Source organism: Erinaceus europaeus, chromosome 8 (genome assembly GCF_950295315.1).
Source record: "Erinaceus europaeus chromosome 8, mEriEur2.1, whole genome shotgun sequence".
In the NCBI taxonomy this organism is placed as follows: domain Eukaryota; kingdom Metazoa; phylum Chordata; class Mammalia; order Eulipotyphla; family Erinaceidae; genus Erinaceus; species Erinaceus europaeus.
The window spans coordinates 32,609,283-32,635,938 of NC_080169.1; the positions used below are offsets into that span (position 1 = coordinate 32,609,283).

General features: G+C 38.3%; 1 protein-coding gene across 2 annotated transcripts in view; it reads left to right on the top strand.

The window, feature by feature from the left end:
• Positions 1 to 26,656, top strand: part of TMEM196 (transmembrane protein 196) — a 76,938-nt gene that overhangs the window by 39,550 nt on the left and 10,732 nt on the right. The window lies entirely within an intron of this gene.

Below are 26,656 nucleotides of genomic sequence, written 5' to 3' on the forward strand. Positions count from 1 at the left end.
GTCTCCATTTTGGAAAAAGCTAGTAGGTTTACTTTAGGAATATTCCAAGGGGGCCATAACTTTACTAATTTTTGCCTGAGCCTGATGGCTAACATGCAGGTGAATCCAAGATATTGAGATGGTGTCATAGTTGGACAAGGCCTGGAAAGCTGAATCAGGGAAGAGAGAAGCTCATAAATATGGGGAAAGTATATTAATATTGTTAACTGTAAACCCCATTGATTTGACCTGGGACCCATATTCAGCACAGGAGCCTATGTTTCCTCTGCATCCCTGTGGGTCTGAGCTCACATTTTGTGGTTATGGCTAGGAACATTCTAGGCTGCACTAATTTTAGGGCCCATCTTTCTTGAGTGGTAGAGTATGTTTCCTAATCTCCTTTGTGTGAATGGGGCTGTCCCTACAATTGTTGATCCATATTGAGGGCAAGGCCTAATAGAAGCCCACAAAAGGGTCCATTATGATGTTGCTGATGGAGATGACCAGTGACAGAAGAGACAGGGATCTGTTAGAGGGCTAGGCCCATCATGTCTTTGTGGAAATCCCAGGGTTCTTTGACAAGGGCCCTGGGTGTTGGGGTGGCCTGATATTGACCAAGGAGCCATCATTAAAGTATGCCAGTCTCATGTACTTATCCAGCTTTTGTAGTCCTTACTTTGTCTGACAAGGTTAGCTTTGGAGTAATTGAGGAAAAGTGAAATAAGAAGTAGGTGAGAGTATCTAGGTCTAAGTAGAAAAAATTTAATTAGGTACTTTATGATGTCTTTTTTAGGTCTATTTGCTTGCTACATTTGTTGACTCACTGCAAGCTATTCTGCAATTTTGCTTTAAGGTATATATTTTCCCCTAAATTATGGATACACGTACATATACATTATCTCATGGGCCCTGGTCTATATCTAGGTTTAAGGTTTTGTTAGGAAATACACCACCCAAAATGGAATTAAGGAGTCCTATAGGCTAGGGAAGATCTTAAAGGGTAATGAAGCTGAAGGGTTGACATTCCATGCCTGACGTCTCTGGACACAGTCCTAAGTGAAATATGCTGAGGTGCTACTGGTTGCATTGATTAGGTTGAGATCAGCAGATGCTGTGTCAATTGGTATGAACTGAGAGAAGCATGCAGGAAAGCAAGCCCCACCAGAGGTACCAGGACTAGGAGAAATATGGGGTTTATTGAGAATGAGGAAATTTCCTACTGTCTTAGGTATTAAGAAGGCAATAGATAGTTATTGCTATAACCAAGTTATTTGGAATTTGGGTTAACTTTGAAAATCTGATTGTTAGGATTTTCTGTATCATACAATACCTCACCATAATTTATGTTCTTTAATGATAATAGCTGTATCTTATAAGGGGACATAACCAGTTGCTTATGTTCTCCCTGGTCTAAGCTTATAGGTGATTTAATATTTCAAAAAAATGATTATTAGGGATATATTAATTTAGCCCACTGTTATAATTCAATCAGATTACTAATTTGGCTTTTTTATTTATTTTTTTTTTAATTTGTAAAAAAGAAACATTGACAAAATCATAGGATAAGAGGGGTACAACTCCACACAATTCCCACCAGCAGCTCTCCATATTCTCCCTGATAGCTTTCCTATTCTTTATCCCTCTGGAGTATGGACCCAGGGTCATTGTGGGATGCAGAGGGTCTGGCTTCTGTAATTGCTTCCCTGCTGAACATGGGCATTGACAGGTCAATCCATATTCCCAGCCTATCTCTCTCTTTCCCTAGTGGGGCAGAGCTCTGGGGAAGCAGAGCTCCAGGACACATTGGTGGGGTTGTCTGTCCAGAGAAGTCTGGTTGGCATCATGGTAGCATCTGGAACCTGGTGGTTGACAAGAGAGTTAACATACAAAGCCAAACAAATTGTTGAACAATCATGGACCTAAAGGATGGAATAGTGCAGATGAAGAGTTGGGGGGTGCTCCATTTTGTAGATAATTAGTAGGCATATTTTAGTTATATTCCAAAGGGTCTGTGGCTATACCAGTTTTTTTTTTTTTGTTTGTTTGTTTTGCCTGAGCCTGAAATCTGATATGCAGGTGGATCCCAGTTTTTGCCTGGGGAGTGATGCCATGGCTCGAAAAGGGACAGAAAGCTGGATCAGGGAAAAGAGTAGCTCCCTAATATGGGAAAGTGGTATAAATATTGTTAGCTGTAAACCCCATAAATTTGATTTGGTCTGGGGCCCATATTCAGCTGAGGAGCCTATGTAACCTCTGCATCCCTGTAGATCTGAGCTCACATTCTGTGGTCATGAGTAGGAACAATCCATGCTGCCCCAATATCAACCTATCTTGCTCAGGTATAGCATAGAGTATGTTGTCCATCCACTCTTCAAGGAATGCAACATTCTCTACCATTGTTGATCCAAGTTGAGGGCAAGGTCCTATGGGGGACATACAAAGGGGTCTATTGTTTTGTTCCTGATAGAGATGACCAGTAACAATGGAGAGAGGGATTTATTTGAGGTCTAGGCCCATCATGTCAGTTTGAGAATCTCAGGACTCCCTGATTAGGGCCCCTGCTGATGGGGTGGCCTGATAGTGACTAAAGAGTTATCATTAAAGTATGCCAGTCTCTTGCCCTTATTCAGTTTTTTCAATCCTTGCTTTGATAAGGTTAGCTTTGGAGTGAGTGAGAGAACTGTAATAGGAAGCAGGTGAGGAGGGTATCTAAGTCTAATTAGATACTATTTCATTAGTAACTTTATACTGACTATTGTGTACTTTTGCTTTTAGGTAAATATTTTGCCCTAGTTTATGGATGCATGTGAACATGTGCTCTATCTCACAGGACCTGCTCTATATCTAGGTTTTGGGACTTTGTTAGGAAGTGAACTGCCAGGAATGGAATTAGGGAATCCTATGAAAGTAAACGTCTCACCCGAGTAATGAGGCTCAAGGATTGACATTCCACACCTGAAGTCTCTGGACACAGTCTGAAGTGAAGCATGCTGGGGTTGTACTCCTTATCACATTAATTAGGTTGGGATCAGTGGAAACAATATTATTTGGTATAAATTGAGAGAAACATTCAGGAAAGTGAGCCCCACCCTAGAGTTTCCAGGACTGGGGGAAATATATGCTCTATAGAGGAAATGGGAGGTTCCTGCTTTCTTAGGTTTAGGAAGACAATAGATACTCATTGTTATAATCACATTGTGCTTCTATGAACACAGGTGTACAAATATCTTTTTGATTTGGTGTTATGGAATCCTGGGAGTATATCCCCAGGAGAGGAATTACTGAGTAATATGGAAGGTCCATGTCTAGCCTTGTGAGAGTTCTCCAGACTGCTCTCTACAGAGATTAGACCAATTTACACTCCTACTAGCAGTGCAGAAGGGTTCTTCTGTACCCACAGCCTCTCCAGCAGTTGTTTCTGCTGTCCTTTTTGCCATTCTTACAGGAGTGAGGTAGTATCTCAATGTTGTCTTTATTTGCATTTCTCTGACAATCAGCGACCTGAAGCAGTTTTTCTAATGTTTGTTAGCCTTTTGGATCTCCTCTGAGGTGAATGTTTTGTTCATATCCTCTGCCCATTTTTGGATGGAATCATTTGCTTTTTTGGTGCTAAGTTTGCTGAGCTCTTTGCATATTTTGGTGATTAGTCTCTTGTCTGATGTATGTGAAGATATTCTCCCACTCTGTGAGGGGTCTCTTCGTTTGTGTGATTGTTTCTTTGGCTGTGCAGAAGCTTTTCAATTTTATATAGTCCCATTTGTTTCTTTCTGCGTTATTCTTCCTTGCAATTGGGTTTGTTTCATCAAAGATGTCCTTGAGGTTAAGGTGGGAAAGTGTCTGAACAATGTTTTCCTCTAAGTATTTGATTGTTTCTGGTCTAACATCCAGGTCTTTGATGCATTTGGAGTTGATTTTTGTTTCTGGTGAGATAAAGTGGTTCAGTTTCAGTCTTCTGCATGTTTCAACCCAGTTTTCCCAGCACCATTTATTGAAGAGAGCCTCCTTCTTCCATGTAATGCTTTGGGCCCCCTTATCAAAGATTAGATGTCCATAGGTGTGGGGGTTTAGTTCTGGGATTTCAATTATGTTCCACTGGTCTGTGTGCCTATTTTTGTTCCAGTACCATGCTGTTTTGATTATGATGGATTTATAATATAGTTTGAGATATGGGAGTGTGATGCCTCCATTTCTGTTTCTTTTCCTCAAGATGGTTATGGCAATTCTAGGTGTTATATAGTTCCAGATAAATGATTGTAGTTTTGTTCTATTCTCTTGAAGAAACTTAGTGGAACTTTGATAGGTAATGCATTAAATTTGTATATTGCTCTGGGGAGAATATTCATTTTGATAATTTTTATTCTTCCAATCCATGAGCATGGGAATTCTTTACATTTCTTGGTATCAGTTTCTATTTCCTTGAGTAGCAACTCATAGTTTTCAGTATATAAGTCGTTCACTGATTCTGTCAGGTTTATTCCAACATATTTTATTAATTTTGCTGAAACAGTAAATGGGAGTGATTTATGGATGTCCTTTGGATTTAGTGTTTGCATAAAGAAATGCCACTGGTTTTTGTACATTGATTTTGTAGCCAGACGCCTTGCTAAATTGCCTAATAACTTCCAGTAGTTTTCTGTTGGATTCTTTAGGTTTTTCTATGTATACTATCATATCATCTGCAAATAGTGAGAGCTTGACTTCTTCCCTTCCAATCTGTATTCCTTTGATTTCTTTCTCTTGCCTGATTGCTATGGCAAGAACTTCCAATACTATGTTGAAGAGTAATGGTGACAGTGGATAGCCCTGTCTAGTGCCTGATCTGAGGGGGAATGCTTTCAGCTTCTGTCCATTGTGTATGATGTTGGCAGTAGGTTTGCTGTATATGGATTCTACTATCTTGAGGAATTTCCCACCTAGTCCCATTTTTGGTAGGGTTCTGAGCATGAATGGGTGTTGGATTTTGTCAAAGGTTTTCTCTGCATCTATTGATATACTCATTTGGTTTTTGGCTTTGCTTTTATTGATGTGGTGAATGACATTGATTGACTTATGGATGTTGAACCAACCTTGCATTTCTTGGATAAATCCCACATGGTCATGATGAGCAATCTTTTTGATATGCTGCTGTATCCGTGTTGGCCAAGATCTTGTTTAATATTTTGGCATCTATGTTCATCAGAGATATTGGTCTGTAGTTTTCCTTTTTTGTTCTGTCCCTAACTGTATTTGGTATCAGGATGATGTTGGCTTCATAGAAGGTAGAAGGGAGTGTTCCTGTTTCTTCAATCTTATGGAAAGACTTTAGAAGTATGGGTACTAACTGTTTCCTGAAGGTTTTGTAGAATTCGTTTGTGAAGCCATCTGGTCCAGGACTTTTGTTGTTGGGGAGATTCTTAATAAAGGTTTAGATTTCTTTGTCTGTGATTGGTGCATTTAGGTTTTGTAGTTCTTGGTTCAGTTTTGGAAGGGCATATGTTTCTAGGAATTGTTCCATTTCTTCCAGATTCTCTAGCTTGGTGGCGTATAGTTCTTCATAGAAGTTTCGCATGATTTTCTGGATTTCTGTGGTGTCAGTTGTGATATCTCCTCTATTGTTTACAATTCTATGAATTTGAATCTTCTCCCTTGTTTGTTTAGTGAGTCTGCCTTGGGGTTTGTCAATTTTGTTTAATCTTTCAAAGAACCAACATTTGGCTTCATTGATGTTCTGTATGTTTCTCTTATTTTCGATGATGTTTATTTCTGCTCTAATTTTAGTGATTTCTCTCCTTCTGGTTGCTTTAGCGTTCCTTTGTTCCTCTTCATCTAAGTCCTTAAAGTGTGCAGTAAGGTTGTTTATTTGAGCTTTTTCTTGTTGTTTAATATGTGATTGTATGGCTATGAGTTTCCCTCTCAATACTGCTTTAGCTGTGTCCCAAATATTTTGATAGTTTGTGTCTTCATTTTAATTTGTTTCCAGGAACATTTGAAATTCTTGCTTGAGTGTCTCTATGACCCAGTGGTTCTTCAGCAGTATGTTGTTTAGTTTCCAAATTCTGCATCTTTTAATAATTTTCTGTTTGTCCCAAGATACTTGGGATGATTTCAATGCTCTTGAATTAATTGGTGTTGTCTTTGTGGCCTAACATGTGGTCTATCCTTGAGTATCTGTTGTGTGGATTTGAAAAGAATGTGTATTCCCATTTTTCGGGGTGAAGGGCTATGAAGATGTCCAGAAGGTCTAGTCTGAACATCTTTTCATTTAATTCTCTTGTTTCTTTGTTGATTCTCTGCTTTGTTGAACTAAGTGTGAGAGTGGGGTGTTATAATCTCCCACTATTATTGTATTACTATTGAGGTATTTTTGAAGCTCTTTCAGTAGGTGCTTGATGTATTTAGATTTTCCATCACTGGATGCATAGATGTTAATAATTGTTAAGTCTTCTTGGCTGATTGATCCTCTAATAATTATGTAATTCCATTGCCTATCTTTTATTACTTTATTTAATTCAAAATCTATTGTGTCAGAGATGAGAATGGCTGTTCCAACTTTTGTTGTGTGGTCTATCAGGCTGTATGATAGTTTTCCATCCTTTTACTTTAAGTCTGTGTTTATCTTGTTGTGTCAGATGGGATTCTTGCAGGCAGCATATGGTTGGGTTATGTTTTCTGATCCATCCTCCCACTCCGTGCCTTTTAATGGGTGAGTTTAAGCCATTGACATTTATTGATATTATGGATTTAATGTATTGTAGTGCCATTGTTCAACCAATTTATTTGCTCTGATATATGGCAAGTATTATAGTGAAATTCTTGTTTATAAGAGGTCTTTTAGAACCTCTTTCAGGGCCGGTTTGATGATGGTTGCCTCCTTTAACTGTTGTTTGTCTATGAAGGTTTTGATCCCTCCATCTAGTTTGAATGAGAGTCTAGAAGGATATATTATCCTTGGTTGAAACCCTTTTTCATTCTGGACTTGATATATATATTGCCATTCTCTTCTGGCTTTTAGAGTTTGAGTGGAAAAGTCTGCTGATAGTCTTATGGTTTTTCCCCTGTATGTGACTTTTTGTTTTTTCTTGCAGCCTTTAGGATTCCTTCTTTATCCTTACTCCTTCTCATTGTGACTATGATGTGTCTTGGTGTCTTCAGGTCTGGGTTGATTCTGTTTGGAACTCTCTGGGCCTCTTGAATCTTAATATCATTTCTGTTGTTCAGGTCTGGGAAGTTTTCTTCTATTATTTCCTCTAGAATATTTGCTTCCCCTTCCTCTCTTTCTTCCTCTGGCAGGCCAATTATATGAATGTTACTTCTTCTGAGATCATCCCATATGTCTCTGTTGTTGTTTTCAGTGTCTCTCAATCTCTTTTTGAGCTCTTTCACCTCTTTCTTAGTTTTCTCTAGTTCATCTGACTAATTCTGTTTTCTAATTCTGTTAGTTTGCTTTCCCTTGCCTCAGCTTCTTTCTTCAGTTTAGCTATTTCTGCTTTCAGTTCTCTAATTGCCTCCAGGTAATCAATATTTTCCTTGAGGGTCTCATCTGTTGTTTCCCTAATACTGCCATTCCTTTCCTCCAATGTTGTTTTCATTTGTGTGATCATTAAATTTATTATTGCTTGCATACTTTTCTTATTTATGGTTATTTCTTGCTGACTTGTAGTTTCTTCTGGGCTCTTGTCTTCATTCACTGTAGTATCAGTTTCATTTGCTCTGGGTATACCCATTTTTTTATTATTGTGTTTCTTATTTTTATGTTCTTTTGTTCCTGAGTTGTTGTGTTTTTAGTAGAAGCAACACTGTACTAAATACCTTTATAACAAATGCAATCACCAATCTCAGAAACTACAATAGCAACTGAAGCAGATTTGAAGCAATTTAACCACTACCAGTTAGCCAAACAATGTCTTCAGTCTGTGAAAAAATAGCAACCAAGTCCAAGTGAAGAAGAAAGAGAAAGGAAAAAAGGAATAACAAGAATAGACAATTATGGAAATCTACTATCCACTGTATATTATAGTGGTAGGAAGAGGAGAAAGGGAAGTAGAGCAGAGATACACACATAGAGTCCACTCTGAGTCAGATTTCTTCCCCAAAATAATTCACAAATGAATATCAGTGAATTCAGAAGGTGAAGAAGGAGGAAGGAAGAAAGGAAGACAAGAAAAGAAAAAAAAGGGAGAAATAAAAGAAAAAAGATAAGAAAAGGAACTTTAATAAAAGAGCAGTGAAAGGAAAGTTTTTTAATTAATTAATTAATTTTTTATTTTATTTTATTTTTTTTAATTAGCTAGGAGAGGGAGAAAGGGAGAGTGGGTAGAGGAGGTAGGAGTAGTGAAACAAGATGCCCAGTCCCCTAGCAATGGAAAATACACTAAGAGTTAATTCTGGTCAACCTAAAGGAGGGGAGGAAAGGGAATATTTTTATTAATAATAAAATAGAGCAGGTAAAAAACCTGTCCCAAATTGCCTCAAGCTGCCTGAGCAGAGGCAGCTGATTGTTAAAAAAGTAAAACAAACAAACAAAAATCAAATAACAAAAACAAAACAAACAAACAAAAAACCACCTCAGGGTAGTCTTTCCCTTTTGTAGATCCAATTGGCCACTTAGACTGAAAGAAAAAGGGCCAGGTGTTTCAGAAAGGAATAGACTTGGAATGGAATCCCTGTTGGGCCAGGAATCTTGGTAAAGAAAGAAGCTCAGCAGGGGATACTGCTAGGAGCAGCTCTTTGGCACCCAGGGTCTGGTTACCGGGGGAGGGCAAGGGTGCACTTCAGGAATAATAAAAAAAAATTTTCTGTCTTTTTTCCTCTATATTCTAATCCAAACTGGACTATATTCACTCCCTTAGTGTCACAGCTAGGACCCCGAATTCACTGTCCTGCTGAAGGCAAAAAAATCCTAGCATTTCCAGCAGTTGTTGTTGGCACTCAGGCCAGTAGCTACTTCTCAGTCTCCATCGTGGCTCCCTGTTCAGATAAGATTTTTATATAAAACATGTCCTCAGCTGGGGAGAAAGGTCTTCACTTTGTGAGATTTTGCAAAATATTTCATGTAGTTATATAAAATGAGAATTACTACTAATGTAATAGAACCTCTAAGGTTGATGAAAGTTATTTTTTATTTATTTATAAAAAGGAGACATTAACAAAACCATAAGATAAGAGGGGTACAACTCCACACAATTCCCATCACCCAATCTCCATATCCCCTGATAGCTTTCCTATTCTTTATCCCTTTGGAAATATGGACCCAGGGTCATTGTGGGATGCAGAAGGTGGAGGTCTGGCTTCTGTAATTGCTTCCCCGCTGAACATGGGCATTGACTGGTTGATCCATACTCCCAGCTTACCTCTCTCTTTCCCTAGTAGGGTGGGGCTCTGGGGAAATGGAGCTCCAGGACACATTGGTGGGGTCGTCAGTCCAGGGAAGTCCGGTGGGCATCATGATATCATCTGGAGCCTGGTGGCTGAAAAGAGAATTAACATACAAAGCCAAACAAATTATTGAACAATCATGGATCTAAAGGTTGGAACAGTGCAGATGAAGTGTTGAGGGGGGTGTCCTCCATTTTGTAGATAGCTAGTAAGCATATTTTATTTATTCTTATGGTCCCTATTTTCCCTATGATATACTTTTTTCCCTCTAAAAGTAACACATAAAAATAAGAACTGCCTGTCTTCATTCACTGCTCTTCTACTGCTAGAAAATGAGAATCTCTTTTCCTTTGTTTTGAATCTCTCTGCTTATTTTGCCAGGTAATTGGCAAAAGACTTTTAAAAGTCACTAATAAGATCTCAGGAGAGAATATAGCAGCAGAGATAGGACTTGCATATGAGAAGTTCCAGAATTCATCTCCAGTATCACCAAAGCCAGAGAAACACAGTGGTGCTCAGGTAGAGAAGAGGAGAGGAGAGGAGAGGAGGGGAGAGGAGGGGAGAGGAGAGGAAGGTAAGGGAGGGAAGGGGAGGGGAGAGGAGAGGAAAGGAGGGGAAGGGAGGGGAGAAGAGGGAAGGGGAGGGGAAGGGAGAGGAGAGTAGGGGAAGGGAGGAAAGGGGAGGGGAGAGAAGGGTGGGGGGGAAAGGGAGGGGAGGAAAGGAGAGGAGAGGAAAAGAGAGGGAAGGAGAGGTGTCAGTCAAAGTTCATGGTGCCAGTATGTCGGGCTAGCTTCGCGGTGGGAGACAGATGACCAGGGACACCCAGCTGAGAGAAGAAGCAATATTTCTTTATTCACTAGCGAAAGGTTCAAAAAACTAATCTAATCTAATCAGGCCCATTCTGTCCTGCATCCTTCTCCTCTGGCGACAGCATCAGCAACCAGAGAAGTAAGAGTGATAGGGGGCGGGGAAAAGAGAGATGCGCAAAAAGGCAAAGACTAAACCAAAATTTCCCGGAGGCAGGGGGAGTGAGACCAAACCAATGTAACAGAATGACCATGTAAATAGACCACAACGTCAAGCAATGTAACAGAAGGGATCCCAGAAGCAGAACTAGAAGCAAACCAACAATTCCCCCTTTTCTTTTTAACTAATTGACCATAGTATCAGGAGTGTGGGGTGAACAGAAACCTGTATCGTACAGGCATTTTCAAAAAAAACTTGCACAAACATGGAAGAACAAGTAAGCAAGTAACAAGAACCAGTTTGATGCCAAGGGAAGGCCTGAGGGGGGCGTTTCTTGCCTCTGTGGGCTTCTCTTTTCAAGCTAAAGGACATTTCTTGCCTCTGTGGGCTTCTCTTGTCTCAACAGCCGTTTTTTGCCTCTGTGGGCATTACCTAGCAAGGAGGAGGGGGGTATTTCCTATAGAGTCCCAAGGCAGCTGGATGCAGTCAGTCTTTGAGAAACCCAGCAGCATAAAGGGAAACTGCTATAGTTTTATGCAAAGTGTCCAAGAGATGTAACAGTGAGTCTGATGAAAGTGCCAGTCCAAAGCACATGTCCACGGAAGAATGTCAGGGGGTGGAACGTTGCATGAGGAAGCCGCTGGAATTCCGCTTTTCTGTAGAGAACTTGACAGCTGCAATTTACTTAATTGTGAAAAAAAAAAAAAACTTGTAACAATTTAGAAGTTTACTATAATTGATAACTCGATGATTATAATTGGTTTAAGTATCTTTATAAATTTGGAAGGTCTTTCTCATTTTATTTTAAGGCTCTTTAACCAATTTAAGCACAATAAAATGTGGTAAGGCAAAGAACCATTGTTAGAGCCTCAGGCATGAGAATCATTAGCATAACCATTGTGCAATCTATCGTTCTTAATTAAGAAGGTATTTGAGAGCTTTACGTATCAATAACGTCTTATTTAACCTTTTGTTACACCCATATAAGATGGAGATACACCCTAGGTGTGCGCAGGCTTTTTAGACCAAGTTATTTAAAATATATTGATTTTTAACTAATTTTTACCTCAGACTTTAAATGTAAGTTAATTTTACCTTTATGAGAATTATGTTGAAAACCTTTTTCATTTAACTTTGCCTGGTAATAATGTAGCCTTAAAGTTACCTTTCTAAGCTTAAAGTTAATGTTTACCAAACTTCAAACACACACATAAACATGGTCTTCAATACACAAGGAGAAAAACTTTTGTTACGAAGACATGTCATTTTAAACACGAATTTAGATCTGTACTGTCTTAGTTGTTCGGGGGGGAGGGGGATGCGTTGTCCAGAGGTGGCTTCTTGCCCAACTTCACCTCCAGGAATTGCAGGTTGTGATCACTGCATGGATCTCTGCGTATTCTAGCTCCTCTGCCTTCAGAGCCGAGCTGGGGATCTCAGCCAGGGGGCCCAGTCCCGGCAGTGAGCCTGCAGTCTCTGGGTGTTCCGGGATCTGCCCAGACTTCATAGCAGGAGGGCGGGTGGGCTGGCCATGCAGAAGGCGCAGGTCAAGGTGCCCCAGGATGGGGGCCAGGATGGGCCGGCTGCTGCCCTGCCCCTGGCAGCAGAGCAGTGTGGAGGGAGCCCACGCCCAGTGCCCCACATCCTGTGGTGGTGAGCAGGCTCCTGCGAGCAGGTGGTGGGCGGAAACCAAAGAGTGGCCCAGAGCGAAACGTTCCAGACAGAGAAACAGTCTCGTGAAGTAAGGGCAGAGGCCTTTGGAAACCTCTTCATAAGTAGAAAAGCAGCCCATAGTGGATAGGTAGCCAAACGTCTTCACTTATCTGGGGGATGGGAAGGTTAGGTCCCACGTTGTTGCGCCATATGTCAGTCAGAGTTCAGCATGCTAGTATGCCGGGCTAGCTTCGCGGCAGGAAACAGATGACCAGGGACACATGGCTGAGCGAAGAAGCATTATTTCTTTATTCACGAGTGAATGGTTCAAGAAACTAATCTAATCTAATCACCACACAATTCTGTCCTGCCTCTCTCTCCTCTAGCAGGAGCATCTGGAACCAAAGAAGTATGTATGATAGGGGGCAGGAAGAAGAGAGAAGCGCAAAAAGGCAAGGACTAAACCAAAATCTCCTGGAGGCGGGAGGAGTGAGACCAAACCAATGTAACAGAATGACCATGGAAATAGACCACAACGTCAAGCAATGTAACAGAAGTGATCCCAGAAGCAGAACTAGAAGCATACTAACAGAGAGGAAAGGAGAGGAAAAGAGAGGAGAAGAGAGAAGGGAAAAGAAAAGAAGAGAAAAGGAAAGGAAAGCAAAAAGTATTAATATTTTAGAGTGCTGAAGTTTTGGTGATATATTTTGACTGTTTAGAGACATTTATTTAAATCTTGGTGGAATGGAAAATATTTAGATAGATTTCTCCCAGGAGCAATGAGATTAAGCAATGAATGAGATTAAGACAATGTGTATATTAAAGGTAAAGAGTCATTTAGGATGATTGAAACTGAAACCATAATCACCCAGAACAGTTCTCCACTGAACAGACCACCTGATAGTAATGGCATTCAAATGAGAGTGCTGAGACTTCTCACAGGTTAATATCCAAACAATTTTTTTGTCTTGAGTAATTATCAATACAACTTTTCCTCTCTTGGAAGTCTCCTTCTTACCTTAAATAAAGACTATGGGAGGCTGGGTGGAGGTGCACCTGGTTGAGCATAAATGTTACAGTATGCAAGGACCCAGGTTCAAGTCCCCAGTCCCCACCTGCAGGAGGAAAACTTGACAAGTGGTGAAGCAGTACTACAGGTGTCTCTCTGTCTCTCTCCTTATCTATCACCCCTTCCCTCTCAATTTATATCCAATAAATAAAAAAGATAAAAAAGAAACCTCTGACAATTATCACTCTGTGCCAATGTAATGTCTCTTTTTTAAAAAATATTTTAACTTTATTTATTTGTTTAATTTGGTAGGACAGAAAGAAACTGAGAAGGGAAAGGGGGACAGAGAAAGAAAGAGATACAATTGCAGCACTGCTTCCATACTTAAAAAGTTTTCTAACTGCAGGTGGGGACTGGGGGCTTGAACCTGGATCCTTGTGCACCGTAATTTGTGTGCTTAACCAGGTGTGCCACTTCCACCATGTATAAAATTCAAAGCTGTTTCCTCTCTATTGCTTTTTTTTCTTTATTGAATTGGTCATTATAAAACTAAATTATCTGTTTAAGTCTGTTTTTTCCTAGAAATATTGAAAGGTTATCAGAATGTTTTGCAAAATAAAAGCTTTATTTTAGCTAGAATAAAATGTGGAGAACTCCAAAATAGATTAACTTTCCAAATAAAGGTGAAATATGACAGCTGTTGAAGGTGAGAATGAAGCCACATTCAACATTCAGTCTCAATTCTCTGTGATAGGCTTCATTTACATTAAAAGAACCAAGCTTAATTCTTGTAAATAGCTTTATGACATTGCTGGGTCTGTGCTTGGAGGTTCTAACTAGTACAGGTTCAGAATTCAATTCAATTAAACATGCAAAACCAAATTTATGTATAGGTAAGCAAGGTGTTAGTGTTGTGCTTGAAGAAATACTGAGCTGTCACCTCTCTAAATATACCTTCAGAAAATGTGAATTTATAGAAATTTATTATCATTTAGAAATATATACAAGGTGCATGAAATGTTGAGTCATTCACTAGTAAGCATAAATCCTGATAAACTATTTTTCCAGTAATAATTTTGCCTTGTGCAAATAAGAGACTATTGATGTAACTTTTTGAAAATGTAATAACTGCACATTGTTTAATAATAAGACCAAAGATATTCAATAATTTTAGCCTTTTCCAACCAATTTTATCATACCTCCAACCTATGCAACATATTTATGTGTTTTTTATGCTATTTTTTAGCTAACAAGTATATGCTAATTAGAGAAATATGTCTATAGATTATTGTAGAAATTCTCATTTTTGCATTGTTTCAAACATTTTTCACTTAACTATATATGTTGAAGAACTTTCCCTGTCAGTATATACAAAACTTTTTATGTTAAAAAAATCAGTAGACATCAGAGACAGCCACTAAAATGTAATCACTTCTGTATTGACTCACATTTTGAAATGCTTGTTTTTCATTTACTAGTAATGTAAAATAAATAATTTAACACAGACCATTTTGCACACTTGAAGCTACATATGTTGGATATATTTTCAAATGCATCACAGCTAAAAAAAGAAGGCATAAACACACACACATAAAATCTTGGTAAATATAAAAAATTTTAGAGGTTGTATCAATTTAACATCCCACAATTAATATGTGATAATCTACTTTTTCACTTACAGATTACAACCATTTATTTACAAGCAGCCAATCTGATAGGTCAAAAATGTGCTTTAGTCAGTTTTTATTGCATTTATCTCATTATAGATATTGTTGAGCATGTTTATTTTTAGCAATAATTTCTTTTCAGTAAGGCTTATATTTATATCTTCTATTTACTTTTCATCAAGTTGCTTATGTTTACTGTATGGATTTCCAGTTCTCTTTAATATAAGGAAGTCAGCATTTATTTACAAGCTGCAAATAAATTCCCTGGTTTGTCACTTTTTCTGTCATGCAAGAATTTTTTGTCTCACTTTTAGTTTTTTTTGATAAATTATTCTATTTCATGGACTTTTGTTCATAGTTGTTCAAATGGGTTTTGCCACTTCAAAGTAAAAAAAGAACTGCATTTTATTGTTGTGTTATTGAGAGCTTGTTGTGACATTGTGTTTTTGTCTTAAATTTAAATGATCAATTGTGATATTACCTTGTTATACAGCATAAAGTGTAGATCTGATTTCATTTTTTCCAGATGGATACACAGATGCCCAAATACCATTTATGGAATAGTCTATTTTTCAAAGCTGCTTAAAGATGCTCTTTTATTACATATTAAGTTTCATATACATTCTTTCTATATATAAAATTTGAAATCTTTTTCCTTTGATCAAGTTTTCTACTTAGGTGAAATCCAACTCTTTTTTGTATTTTTATTTACTTGCAATTTATTTATTGTTAGTAGAGAAAGAGAGGTCAGAGTGTTCAAATATATCTTTCAGTAATCAGTTCTGGAAGTCAAAGTTGGGTTTTAGGAATGCAAATTCTGGACTTTTAACACTAACCTTCCTCCTTGTCCTCAATTACTGAGGTTTTGAATATATTTTAATATTCATGCGAGCATGTGCCCCATCTGGTCATCTTCATTAGAGGTTTCCTTACTTGGTTTAGACATTTTACTCTTTCATATCATTTTAGGATTACTTGTCTAGTATAAAAAAATAGAACATTTTGGTGTTTGATTATGAAGTACCTTATACATCAAACATATTTGTTGAAGATTACAGATGTTATTAATAGATAGCCCTTTAACCTTTATGGTTAAAATTATTTATATTTGTGAAAAATCTCCATAATCTTTTTTTCCACAATAAAATCTCCATCATGAAGTTTATTGTTGGAGAGATATCATGGAGATAGTGTACCAAGATTTCATCCCTCTGATCCCAGAGATTATATGTTCCATTCCCAAGACCTATGCATGCCAGAAGTGAGATTTGACTTTCTATTAATTGCTGTTTGTAATTTAAAAAAATTAAAATAGACAAGTAAAAACTTTTCGGACTCAGCAATGGTGCACTGGGCACACACACTGTACTGTGCAAGGACCTGGGTTCAAGCCCCTGGTCCCCACTTGCACGAAGGAAGCTTCAAAAGTGGTGAAGCAAGGTTGCAGGTATCTCTCTATCTCCCTTTGTAACTCCCCCATCCCTCTTGATTTCTGGCTGTCTCTATCCAATAAATAAATAAATAGAGAAGTAAAAATTCTTAAAAATAAATAAAACTTGAAGTTTTATCCACGTTGGTTTATATATGCATAATAAAATTACCTTTTATTAATTATATTCTTTTTTATATTGAAAATGGGATTTCTTTCATTACAGCTTCTGGTAGGATATTGTTTACATAATTGAGCATAATTAATTTCTAGATATTAATTTATGACTTGCTACTTTCTAAGTGAATTTTGTATTTTTCATCATAAGAACTTTACATGGGCCAGAAAGATAACTCATGCCTTGCCAGAAAATGCCAGGTTCCAGCTCCTGGAAGCACAATTATTACTATGGCACTGGAAACTATTTCAGTATTATAGTGTCTCTTCTCCATTTCTTTGTTTTTTTAATATTTATTTATTCCCTTTCATTGCCTTGTTGTTTTATTGTTGTAGTTATTATTGTTGTTGATGGATAGGACAGAGAGGAATGGAGAGAGGAGGGGGAAGTCAGAGAGGGGGAGAGAAAGACAGACACCTGCAGACCTGGGGGCTTGAACCGGATCCTTACCTGGTCCTTGCACTTTGCGCCAAATGAGCTTAAACCGCCGGTCCTTGCGCTTTGTGCCACATGCACTTAAGCCGCTGTGCTACTTAGGCCTGACTCCCTCTACTCTATTTCTTTCTCTGTTTCTACCTCACTATCTGTAAAAGGTTGACCTGTGTGAAATTATGCAAGATCTGGGACAATAAAAACTATTTCATTTGTCTATCATACTGTCCATAAATGTATCTTACTTTGTAAATTTTATTTATTTTCTCTGTTGTTGCCCTTGTTGTCTTTTTATTGTTGCTGTAGTTATTATTGTTGTTGTTATTAATGCCATTGTTGTTAGATAGGACAGAGAGAAATGGAGAGAGGAGGGGAAGACAGAGGGGGAGAGAAAGATAGATACCTGAAGACCTGCCTCACCGCCTGTGAAGCGACTCCCCTACAGGTGGGGAGCCGAGGGTTCAAAAAGGGATCCTTAGCAGGGTCCTTGCACTTTGTGCCACATGTGCTTAACTCGCAGCTCTACTGCCCGACTCCCTCCATAAAACGACCCTGGATCCAAACCCCTAGAGAGACAGAGAAGGGGAAAGCTATCAGGGGAGGGGATGGGATATGGAGATCGGGTTGCGGGAATTGTTAATGTCTCCTTTATTAAATAAATAATTTTTAAAAATGTATCTTTTCCCTCTTCTTTTTTCAGTTGTAGTACCTGGAACTCTTTCTATTGCCTACTGTTTTATTTTCTTCTCTTTTCTTTTTTACCACCAAGACTATTGCTGTGGCTGCGTCTGTACATTGTATTCATTTTTCCTGGTAGACATTCTTTTCCTTTTTAAAAAAATTATGATAGAAACAGAGGTACATAGAATCTATGAGAGAAGGAGAGAGAGAGAGATAGGCCAACAGATATACAAATAGACAGGCCTTCAGCATGCTCAGCCACTGATAAAAGTTCTTCTCACTAGAAGCAGGAGTTCAAACCCAGGTTCTTGTACCTAATGACCTGTGTACTTTCCTCCACCTAATTTGTTCTTCAATGACTCAGAATTTCAGTGCAGATCAAAAGTGTGGTTAGTGGGTAACCTTGTCAATTTCATCACATCATATTAGAGATATGACATTACAGTTGAAATTGAAAGCTGGCAGGAGCTGCTTGTTGCTGGCTTTGAAAGTGACTGGGATCCATGTGGATTCAGTCGGCTAGGAAGGATCGTCAGTTTCCCCAATGAATGGGTACTCACGGGATGCACCACGAGAAGGTCGATCCAATGCATCCCACTATGACCCCACATAGTCAACGACTGCCACCTCTCCAGATTCAAAGGAGGTCTCGAAACTTTACATCAGGCTCAACCTGATGTTGTTGACTGGCTACGGAAGAAGGGCAAACGCTAGAAGAAGAAGAAGTTGAAATTGACATGGTCACTTCACTGAGGTAGAGTTGGTTTGATCTCTCCACTCTATAGTTAACTCTTTTTTCCTCCATTTTGATACAACACTCCTTAGAAGGAGTTTTTATGAGACCACATGTAGGTAGTAAGGAAGTGATTTATTCACAACTATCTACATATAGTCTCACGTGAATATTTCCTTCTAATAAGTTTAGTGTAAAATTATAAATATCAAAATTCATAGAAATCTGCAACACAGAGAACAAAAAAGCCAAAAATTTATAGATAATCTGGATTTATTTTGTTACTTTGCATTGGATTTTTTCTCTTCCTGCTAATTATTTATTCAATCATTTATTTATATCAATATAGTTCCATAAATTTTCAACATCTACACTGAGTCTAAATGAACACTACTCCATTAATTTTATTGCTGAAGTTCTTTCAACTCAAATCATAAGAATCTTTTCAGTTGGCTTTTGTGCCCCTCTGACAAATCTTAAATCACTAGGGTATTTGTTTGTTTTTTAGGTACCCCTTATTTTACTGGCATCATAATATACTTTAAATATATCTTGCATATTTGTGTTCCAGCCTAACAATCAGTCATTTGTCTAAGAATGTGTAACTACTCTCACTAGAAAATGGTATTTCAAAATAAGGACAAATTGATTCTTATGCTCTTTTCTGATGGGATGCCATTGCTTCTAGACCCAAACCAGACAAAGCAAGAAAACCCATGTGTATACTAATGTGGGTATGCACTAACCTATAAATAATTCTATATGTAACTATATTACAAATATGAAGCTAAATTTTCATTCATACTGATATGTGTAAAGGTAATCCATGACCGTTTTAGCCCTTTCCACTTGTTTATCTATTATGTAAACTGTCAGTACAATAGAAACTTGTTCAGATCATCAGAGGATGGCAGAGGACCTAGTAGGAGTTGTACTGTTGTGTGGAAACTAGGAAATGTTGTGCATGTACAAACTATTATATTTACTGTTGACTGCAAAACTTTAATGCCCCAACAAGGAAATTAAAAAAAAAACAATAGAAACTAGGTCACCACCCCTAGTTATCCATTTAATTTACCATCCCATTACATTATACTTGTAATGCCTATCAGCAGTCCTATAGAAAACAATATTGCCAAACAGAGTAATGAATGAACTAATTTACTGTTTCTCTTATTTTTAGTTTCATGAATACCATTCCTTTTTAAAGCATACTAAGTCAGAACCTACCTCAAAGATGACATTGTGCATAGAGCTCATATCTTGCATGTATGACACCCAGAAGTCAATGCATATAAACAAAACAATAGCAAAACCAAGGGAAACATTTTGAAAGACAGGAAAGTGTCTCAGACATACATTATTAACAAAAAATAAATAAAGTTGGTACTTTCCCCCATTTCATTCAGTGGAATAGTTTTATATACTTTTTACAAAGATTGTTTTGTCTTATTATGAATTCTGTATTAGAATTCTTTTTTTATTTTTTAAATAGTGATTTAATAATGACCCACAAGATTCTGGGATAAGAAGGGTACAATTCCATATAATTCCCACCTCCAGAGTTTCATATCTCCTCCCCTCCATTGGAAGATTTCTCATTCTTTATCTTTCTGGGAATATGGAGCAAAGATCTTTATGGGGTACAGAAGGTAGAATGTCTGGCTTCTGTAATTGCTTCTCCTCTGGACATGGGCATTGACAGGTCAATTCATACTCCCAGTCCTATCTTTCCCTAGTTGGGTAAGCTCTGGGGAGATGGGTTTCTAGGACACATTGGTGAGTTTGTCTGCCCAGGGAAGTCAGGTTGGTATCATAGTAGCAACTGCAACTTGGTGACTGGAAAGCATTACAATACAAAGCAGAAAAAACTGTTAAATAATCAGGAACCTAAAGGTAAGGATATAGCAGATGAGATTTGAGGTCTTCATGTTGGAAGAAGCTTAGAAATCTATTTTAGGTATATTTCAAGGAGCCCATGACTTGACTAATTTTGCCTGAGCCTGACAGCTAATATGCAGATGGGCTAAAAGTATGGTCTGGGAAGTTGGTGTCAGAGTTGGGAATAGGACTAGAAAGTTGAATCAGGGAAAAAAGTAGCTCCTAAATACGAGCAAAGTATGTAAATACTGTTACCTATAAACCTCATCAATCTGGGGCCCATGTCTATTCATATTCAGCATAGGAGCATATGTCACCTCTGCATCCCTGTAGGTCTGAGCTCTAAGAACATTCTAGGCAGCACTATTTTCAGGACCCATTTCTCTTGAGTGACAGAGTATGTTGACCAAGCCTCCCTTCATAGAGTGGGGCAGTTTCTACCATTGTTGTTCACACTGAAAGCAAGGCCCTGTAAAGGCCCACAAGAGGGTATATGAAGTTGTTTCTGATGGAGATGACCAGTGATAGTGGAAGGAGGGATCTGTTAGAGATCTAGGTCCATCATAGCTATGTGGGAATCTCACAATTCCCTGACTAGGATCCCAGATGATGGGAGTATCCTGGTAGTGACCAAAAGGGCCATCATTAAAATCATTAAACTCTCTTGCCCTAATGCAGCTTTTGTAGTCCTTAACTTTATCTGACAAGGTTAGACTCAGAGCGATTGAGGGAAGTGAAATAGGAAGTAAGTGAGGAAGGTACCTAGGTCTTAGTAGAAAATATTTGATTAAGTACTTTATGATGTCTTTTTTAGGTCTTTCTACTTACTTGCTAGTAAACCAAGTTTCTTCTCAAGACTGTTTTGGTAATTCTAGGTATTTTCTAGTTCCAGATAAACATTTATAGTATTTGTTCTATTTTCCTAAAAAACATGGTTGGGATCTTGATGGGGATAGCCTTAAACTTATATATGGCTCTGGGTAGTATATTCATTTTGATGATGTTAATTCTTCCAGCCCATGAACATGGAATATCTTTCCATTTCTTTGGGTCTTTTTCAATTTCCTTGAGTAGTGACTCATAATTTTCACTATACAAGTCTTTCAATTCTTAGGTTGGGATTATTCCTAGATATTTTATTGTTTTTGTTGCTATAGTAAAAGGAATTGATTTCTGGATTTCAACTTGTTCTACCTTAGTGTTTGCATAGACAATGCCACTGACTTTTGAATGTTAATCCTATAGCTGGACACCTTACTGTATTGCTTGATGATTTCCAAAAGTTTATTGCTGGATTCCTTAGGTTTCTCTATGTATACTATCATGTCATCTGCAAATAGGGAGAGTTTGACTTCTTCTCTTCCAATCTGTATCCCTTTAATTCCTTGCTCTTGCCTGATTGCTATGGCAAGAACTTTGAACACTATGTTGAATAATAATGGTGATAGTGGACAGCCCTGTCTAGTACCTGATCAGCCTTATTTATTCTATTTTCTCTCCCCTCTACTGTTTTCTGTAGTTCATATATTTTGTTAACCTGTTCTGATACTGTTTTAACTTGTTCAACTAGTTGTGTTGTTTGCTCAGCTATTTCAGCTCTCAGCTCTCTAATCACCTTGAGATAATTAGTGTTTTCTTCCAGAGTCTCATTTGTTGTTTCTGCATTTCTGATGACAATTCTTTCAAACTCTTTACTCACTCCTGTGATTATTTCCTTAACTAGTGTTTGGATGTTGACCTCATTATTTTTTGCTTCAACCTTTGGGGGGCTTTTAGCTGGACTCTTGTCCTGGTTCATTTCTCCAATGTTTCTTCTTGTTGGCTTAACAATTCCATATAGTATGTTATAAGGTCCCTCTCTCAGTACTTTTCAAATTTCAAATTGACCACTCTTGCCTGGATTGACTTGTGTCTAAGTAAGGAACTTAACAGGTTCACATTTGTGGAAATTGACAGTTGTTTCAATAGTATTTTACTCCCTGAGTTGCAGCTCAGTGGCTTAAAAGCCTCTTTTGTGGTGGTCTAGCTTTAGTGCAGCGGGTTAAGCACACATGGCACAAAGTGCAAGGACCAAGTAAGGGTCCCATTTGGAGCCCCTGGCTCCCTACCTGCAGGGGAGTCACTTCATAGGCAGTGAGGCAGGTCTGTAGGTGTCTATCTTTCTCCCCCCCCCCCCCGTCTTCCTCCTCCTCTCTCCATTTCTCTCTGTCCTATCCAACAATGAAGGACATCAACAACAACAATAACAATCACAACCAGGCTACAACAACAAAGGCACCAAAAGGGGGGAAAAATGGCCTCCAGGAGCAGTAGATTCATGGTGCAGGCACTGAGCCCCAGAAATAACCCTGGAGGCAAAAAAATAAGTCTCTTTTGTTATTTTTCTTCCCTGTAGGCTATGGAAGCCTGAAGGACCTTTAATCTCTAAGTAGGCTTCTTAGCTTAATCCCTCACTATTGACCAAGAGATAAAGCAGGGTGGGATAGAGATAATCCAGTGGTTATGCAAAGAGTTTTTCATAGCACCACTGCTAAGCCATGGAGCTATAGAGCTTCTCCTGAGTTTCCTCATTAGTTCTCTGTCCCCTTGGGGTCAGCACAGGGCCCGCTGCTCCAGATTCTGAGGGCAGTAGCAATGGAGATTCACAGTTGCATTTGGTGAGTCTCAGGGGAGTCCTCTCCTCCCTTCAGCCATCCCCTTGTTGGTGAAACAGACTGGAGGTGGTGCTCAACTGGTAAACTGGTAAACTGTTACCAGCCACTTAATCTCTCCCTAGGCATCTCTCTGTCCAAGAGCCATATGTGTTTGCACTCACCAGTGATTTGGTGGGTTCCTGAACTCTTTTCTACTCCTGTCTTGTTGTGGTCCCAGGTGGTCTCCTTTGGTATTCCTAGTTGACCCAGGAAAGGAGAGGAGAGAAACACAGCTGCTGCTGCTGCTCTGTAGCCCCTGAAGCAGGATTTCTTAGGTGCTCCTAAGAGCTGCCATGATTTTATACTTGCCATTTGTGTACCTAATTTATCTTTTATTATAGGTTTCCTCTAAGGAATATGAATTGGTTGTATGTTAACAGATGTAATAGTATTTATTCTCAAATACGTGACAGTGGACAAGTAATGATTTTCTTCCAATTCTACCTTTTCCCTCTTAAACTCTGAGTTCTCGTCTCTTAGCTCTAAGGGATATAGGACAATAAGAAGTAGCAATTTTATTGCCATCTAAGTTCTCTAACAAAATTACATACTAAGAAACTTTACTATTGCTCCTGAGGTGCACCAAGGTTTGCTGTAAATAAATAATGACAATGGTTATAGATTTCAAAAGAAAAAAAATTAAGGAACACAAAGTTGCACTGCTTTCAAATTATTTCAAGAATGAGTTCTGGATGAATGGACTTTCCGGGTGAATAATGGGTTAGTCAGCAAAACAAAGCAAAGGACATGCCAAGACTTTGATCTGAAGCTTGGAAGTACTGAGAGGTACAGAAGTGGTCCAAACTGGAATTGTTTGAGCAGAACATTAAAAGATGGTAGATGAGATCAGTAAAAAAGGGTCCATTTAAGGACAAACTTGTATAGACCTAGAACATAGAAGGAGGTAAATACAGGTCATTCAGAAAGAGCTTCTTAAAGCCTTGAAAATTATGTAAGTAGTTAAAAACTTTAGATAGGTCTGAAATTCTATTGCTTCCTATGGCTTTATGGTATTTAAAATATTTTGTTAGATCTGTTTACATGGTATGTAAACCTTTTGTTTCTGATTATCACAATATCATTTTTCCTTTGAAAATTACATTTGTGAACATCAAAATTACAAATATGTGTATTAACGAGTGCTTTGTATTTTTATGGGTTTAGTGATATGTTTACAATAGCCTTTTCATGGCTGTAAAATTATAAAATTTATTTTCTGCCACCAGTGTTATCACTGGGACTCAGTGCCAAGTACCAGAACTATAATCCACTGCTCCTTGCAACCAGTTTTTTCTTTATATTTTATTTGGTATGTAAACCTTTTGTTTCTGATTATAACAATATCATTTTTTCTTTGAAAATTACATTTGTGAACATCAAAATTACAAATATGTGTATTAATGAATGCTTTGTATTCTTATGGGTTTAGTGATATGCTTACAATAGCCTTTTCATGGCTGTAAAATTATAAAATTTATTTTCTGCCACCAGTGTTATCACTGGGACTCAATGCCAAGTACCAGAACTATAATCCACTGCTCCTTGCAGCCAGTTTTTTCTTTATATTTTATTTTGATGGGACAGAGAGAAATTGAGAGGGTAGGAAGACATACAGAGACAGAAGCAGAGAGAGAGAGAGAGAGACCTGTAGACCTGCTTCATTTCTCATGAAGCATCCCCAGTACAAATGAAGAGTAGACTTGAACCTGGGTTCTTACTTATGATAATGTGTGAGCTCAACTGAGTGTGCCACTTGCCAGCTCCCAACATTACTCTTATGTATTTAAGTTTTCAAACAGTTTCATAGATAGTTTGATATATAATATCTTTTATTTATTTTTTTATAAAAAGGAAACATTGACAAAAATCATAGGATAAGAGGAGTACAACTCCACATAATTCCCACCATCAGAACTTCACATTTCACCCCCTTTCCTGATAGCTTTCCTATTCTTTATCCCTCTGGAGTATGGACCCAGGGTCATTGTGGGATGCAGAGGGTCTGGCTTCTGTAACTGCTTCCCTGCTGAACAAGGGCGTTGACAGGTCAATCCATACTCCCAGCCTGTCTCTCTCTTTCCCTAGTGGGGCAGGGCTCTGGGGAAGCAGAGCTCCAGGACACATTGGTGGGGTTGTCTGTCCAAGGAAGTCTGGTTGGCATCATGGTAGCATCTGGAACCTGGTGGCTGAAAAGAGAGTTAACATATAAAGCCAAACAAGTTGTTGACTAATCATGAGCCTAAAGGCTGGAATAGTGCAGATGAAGAGTTGGGGGGGGGGGGGTCTCCATTTTGTAGATGGCTAGTAGGCCTATTTTAGTTCTATTCCAAAGGATGTGTGACTATGCTAGTTTTTGTTGTTGTCGTTTTATTTTTTCTTTTTCCCCTGAACCTGAAATCTGATAGCAGATGGATCCAAGTTATTATCTAAGGAGATGGTGTCATGGCTGGAAAAAGGGCCAGAAAGCTGGATCAGGGAAGAGAGTAGCTCCCAAATATGGGAAAGATGTATAAATATTGTTGACTATAAACTCCATTGATTCAATCTGATCTTAATATAGTCTTAAAGGGAGATAATTTACATAGTCTTAATTCTGTTTATTACCCCCTTAATTTGTAAGCTAATTTGCATTATATGCCAAATTATTATATATAAGTATATTCCCTGACCTATCTTCTTGCACCATTTCATATATAATCATCTATTTCCTTTATACTTGCAAATGTAAACTTCCCTTACTCATCATTTTATGAACTTTTGTTTCTCACTAATATAAGATCTCAGATAAACTTTAGAATACAAAGTGCATATTTTTAGATAAGTACACATGTAAATTATTCAGTATTCTAGCCAGAGATGACACAATTTTAAAGAAAATTAAATGGAGGTGAACTTAGTTACATGTGAAGTTTTTTTTTTAAATCTGAAAACATTTCAAGGGATTATAACTTATTAATGAATGTATTATTTTGTTCATTTGGCCAGTGTCTAGCCAAGAATATATACAAAAGTGCATGAAAGGCCTGGGCAGGTAGAACATAGGACTTGCTTAAGATCTCATGTTCTATCCTTGACACCACAAGCAGGGGAGTTGAGCAGTGCTTTAGTCAGAAACAAAAAACATACAAAGCAAAACAAAAACTTACAAAACAAAACAAAACAAAAAGGTGCTTTCAAATAGTTCCAAATACTTCTATTCAGAGTAAATAAATCAACATTTTCTGGTAGTCAAGTGATTGCTAATATGTTTGTGTCATTGGAAGATGATTTGATACAATAGCATTTGTAAAACATCTATTTTTAATATCATTATTTACAGGGAATTATATCCCATCAGTAACACTGTCCCCTAATGCACTTCCACAAGGATAGTCTTTCTGGTACAATAAAGAGTACACACAGCACCATGCATGAGGACCCAAGTTCAAGCCCCAGTTCTCATATTCATGTGGGAAGCTTCACAAGTGTTGGAGAAGTGCCATGGGTATCTCTCCTCTGTCTCTTTTTCCCCTCTCGATTTCTCTCCATTTCTTGCCCTCTGTCAAAAATAAAGTAAAAAGCAAAATGACTGCAAGAATGGTCGAGTCATGAATGCACTGAGATCCAGTGGTTGATAACTTTTTTTTGGGGGGGTGGGGAAATAAGAGGGCAACTTTATGTGTTTTTTAAACTAACATAGTTTTTTTTAAAAAATATTTTATTTATTCCCTTTTGTTGCCCTTGTTGTTTTATTGTTGTAGTTATTATTGTTGTTGTCGTTGTTCGATAGGACAGAGAGAAATGGAGAGAGGAGGGGAAGACAGAGAGGAGGAGAGAAAGATAGACATCTGCAGACCTGCTTCACCGCCTGTGAAGCGACTCCCCTGCAGGTGGGGAGCTGGGGTTCGAAGCGGGATCCTTACGCCGGTCTTTGTGCTTTGCGCCACCTGCGCTTAACCCGTTTCGCTACAGCCCGACTCTCCAAACTAACATAGTTTGAAGGTCAAGGAATATCTATAGAA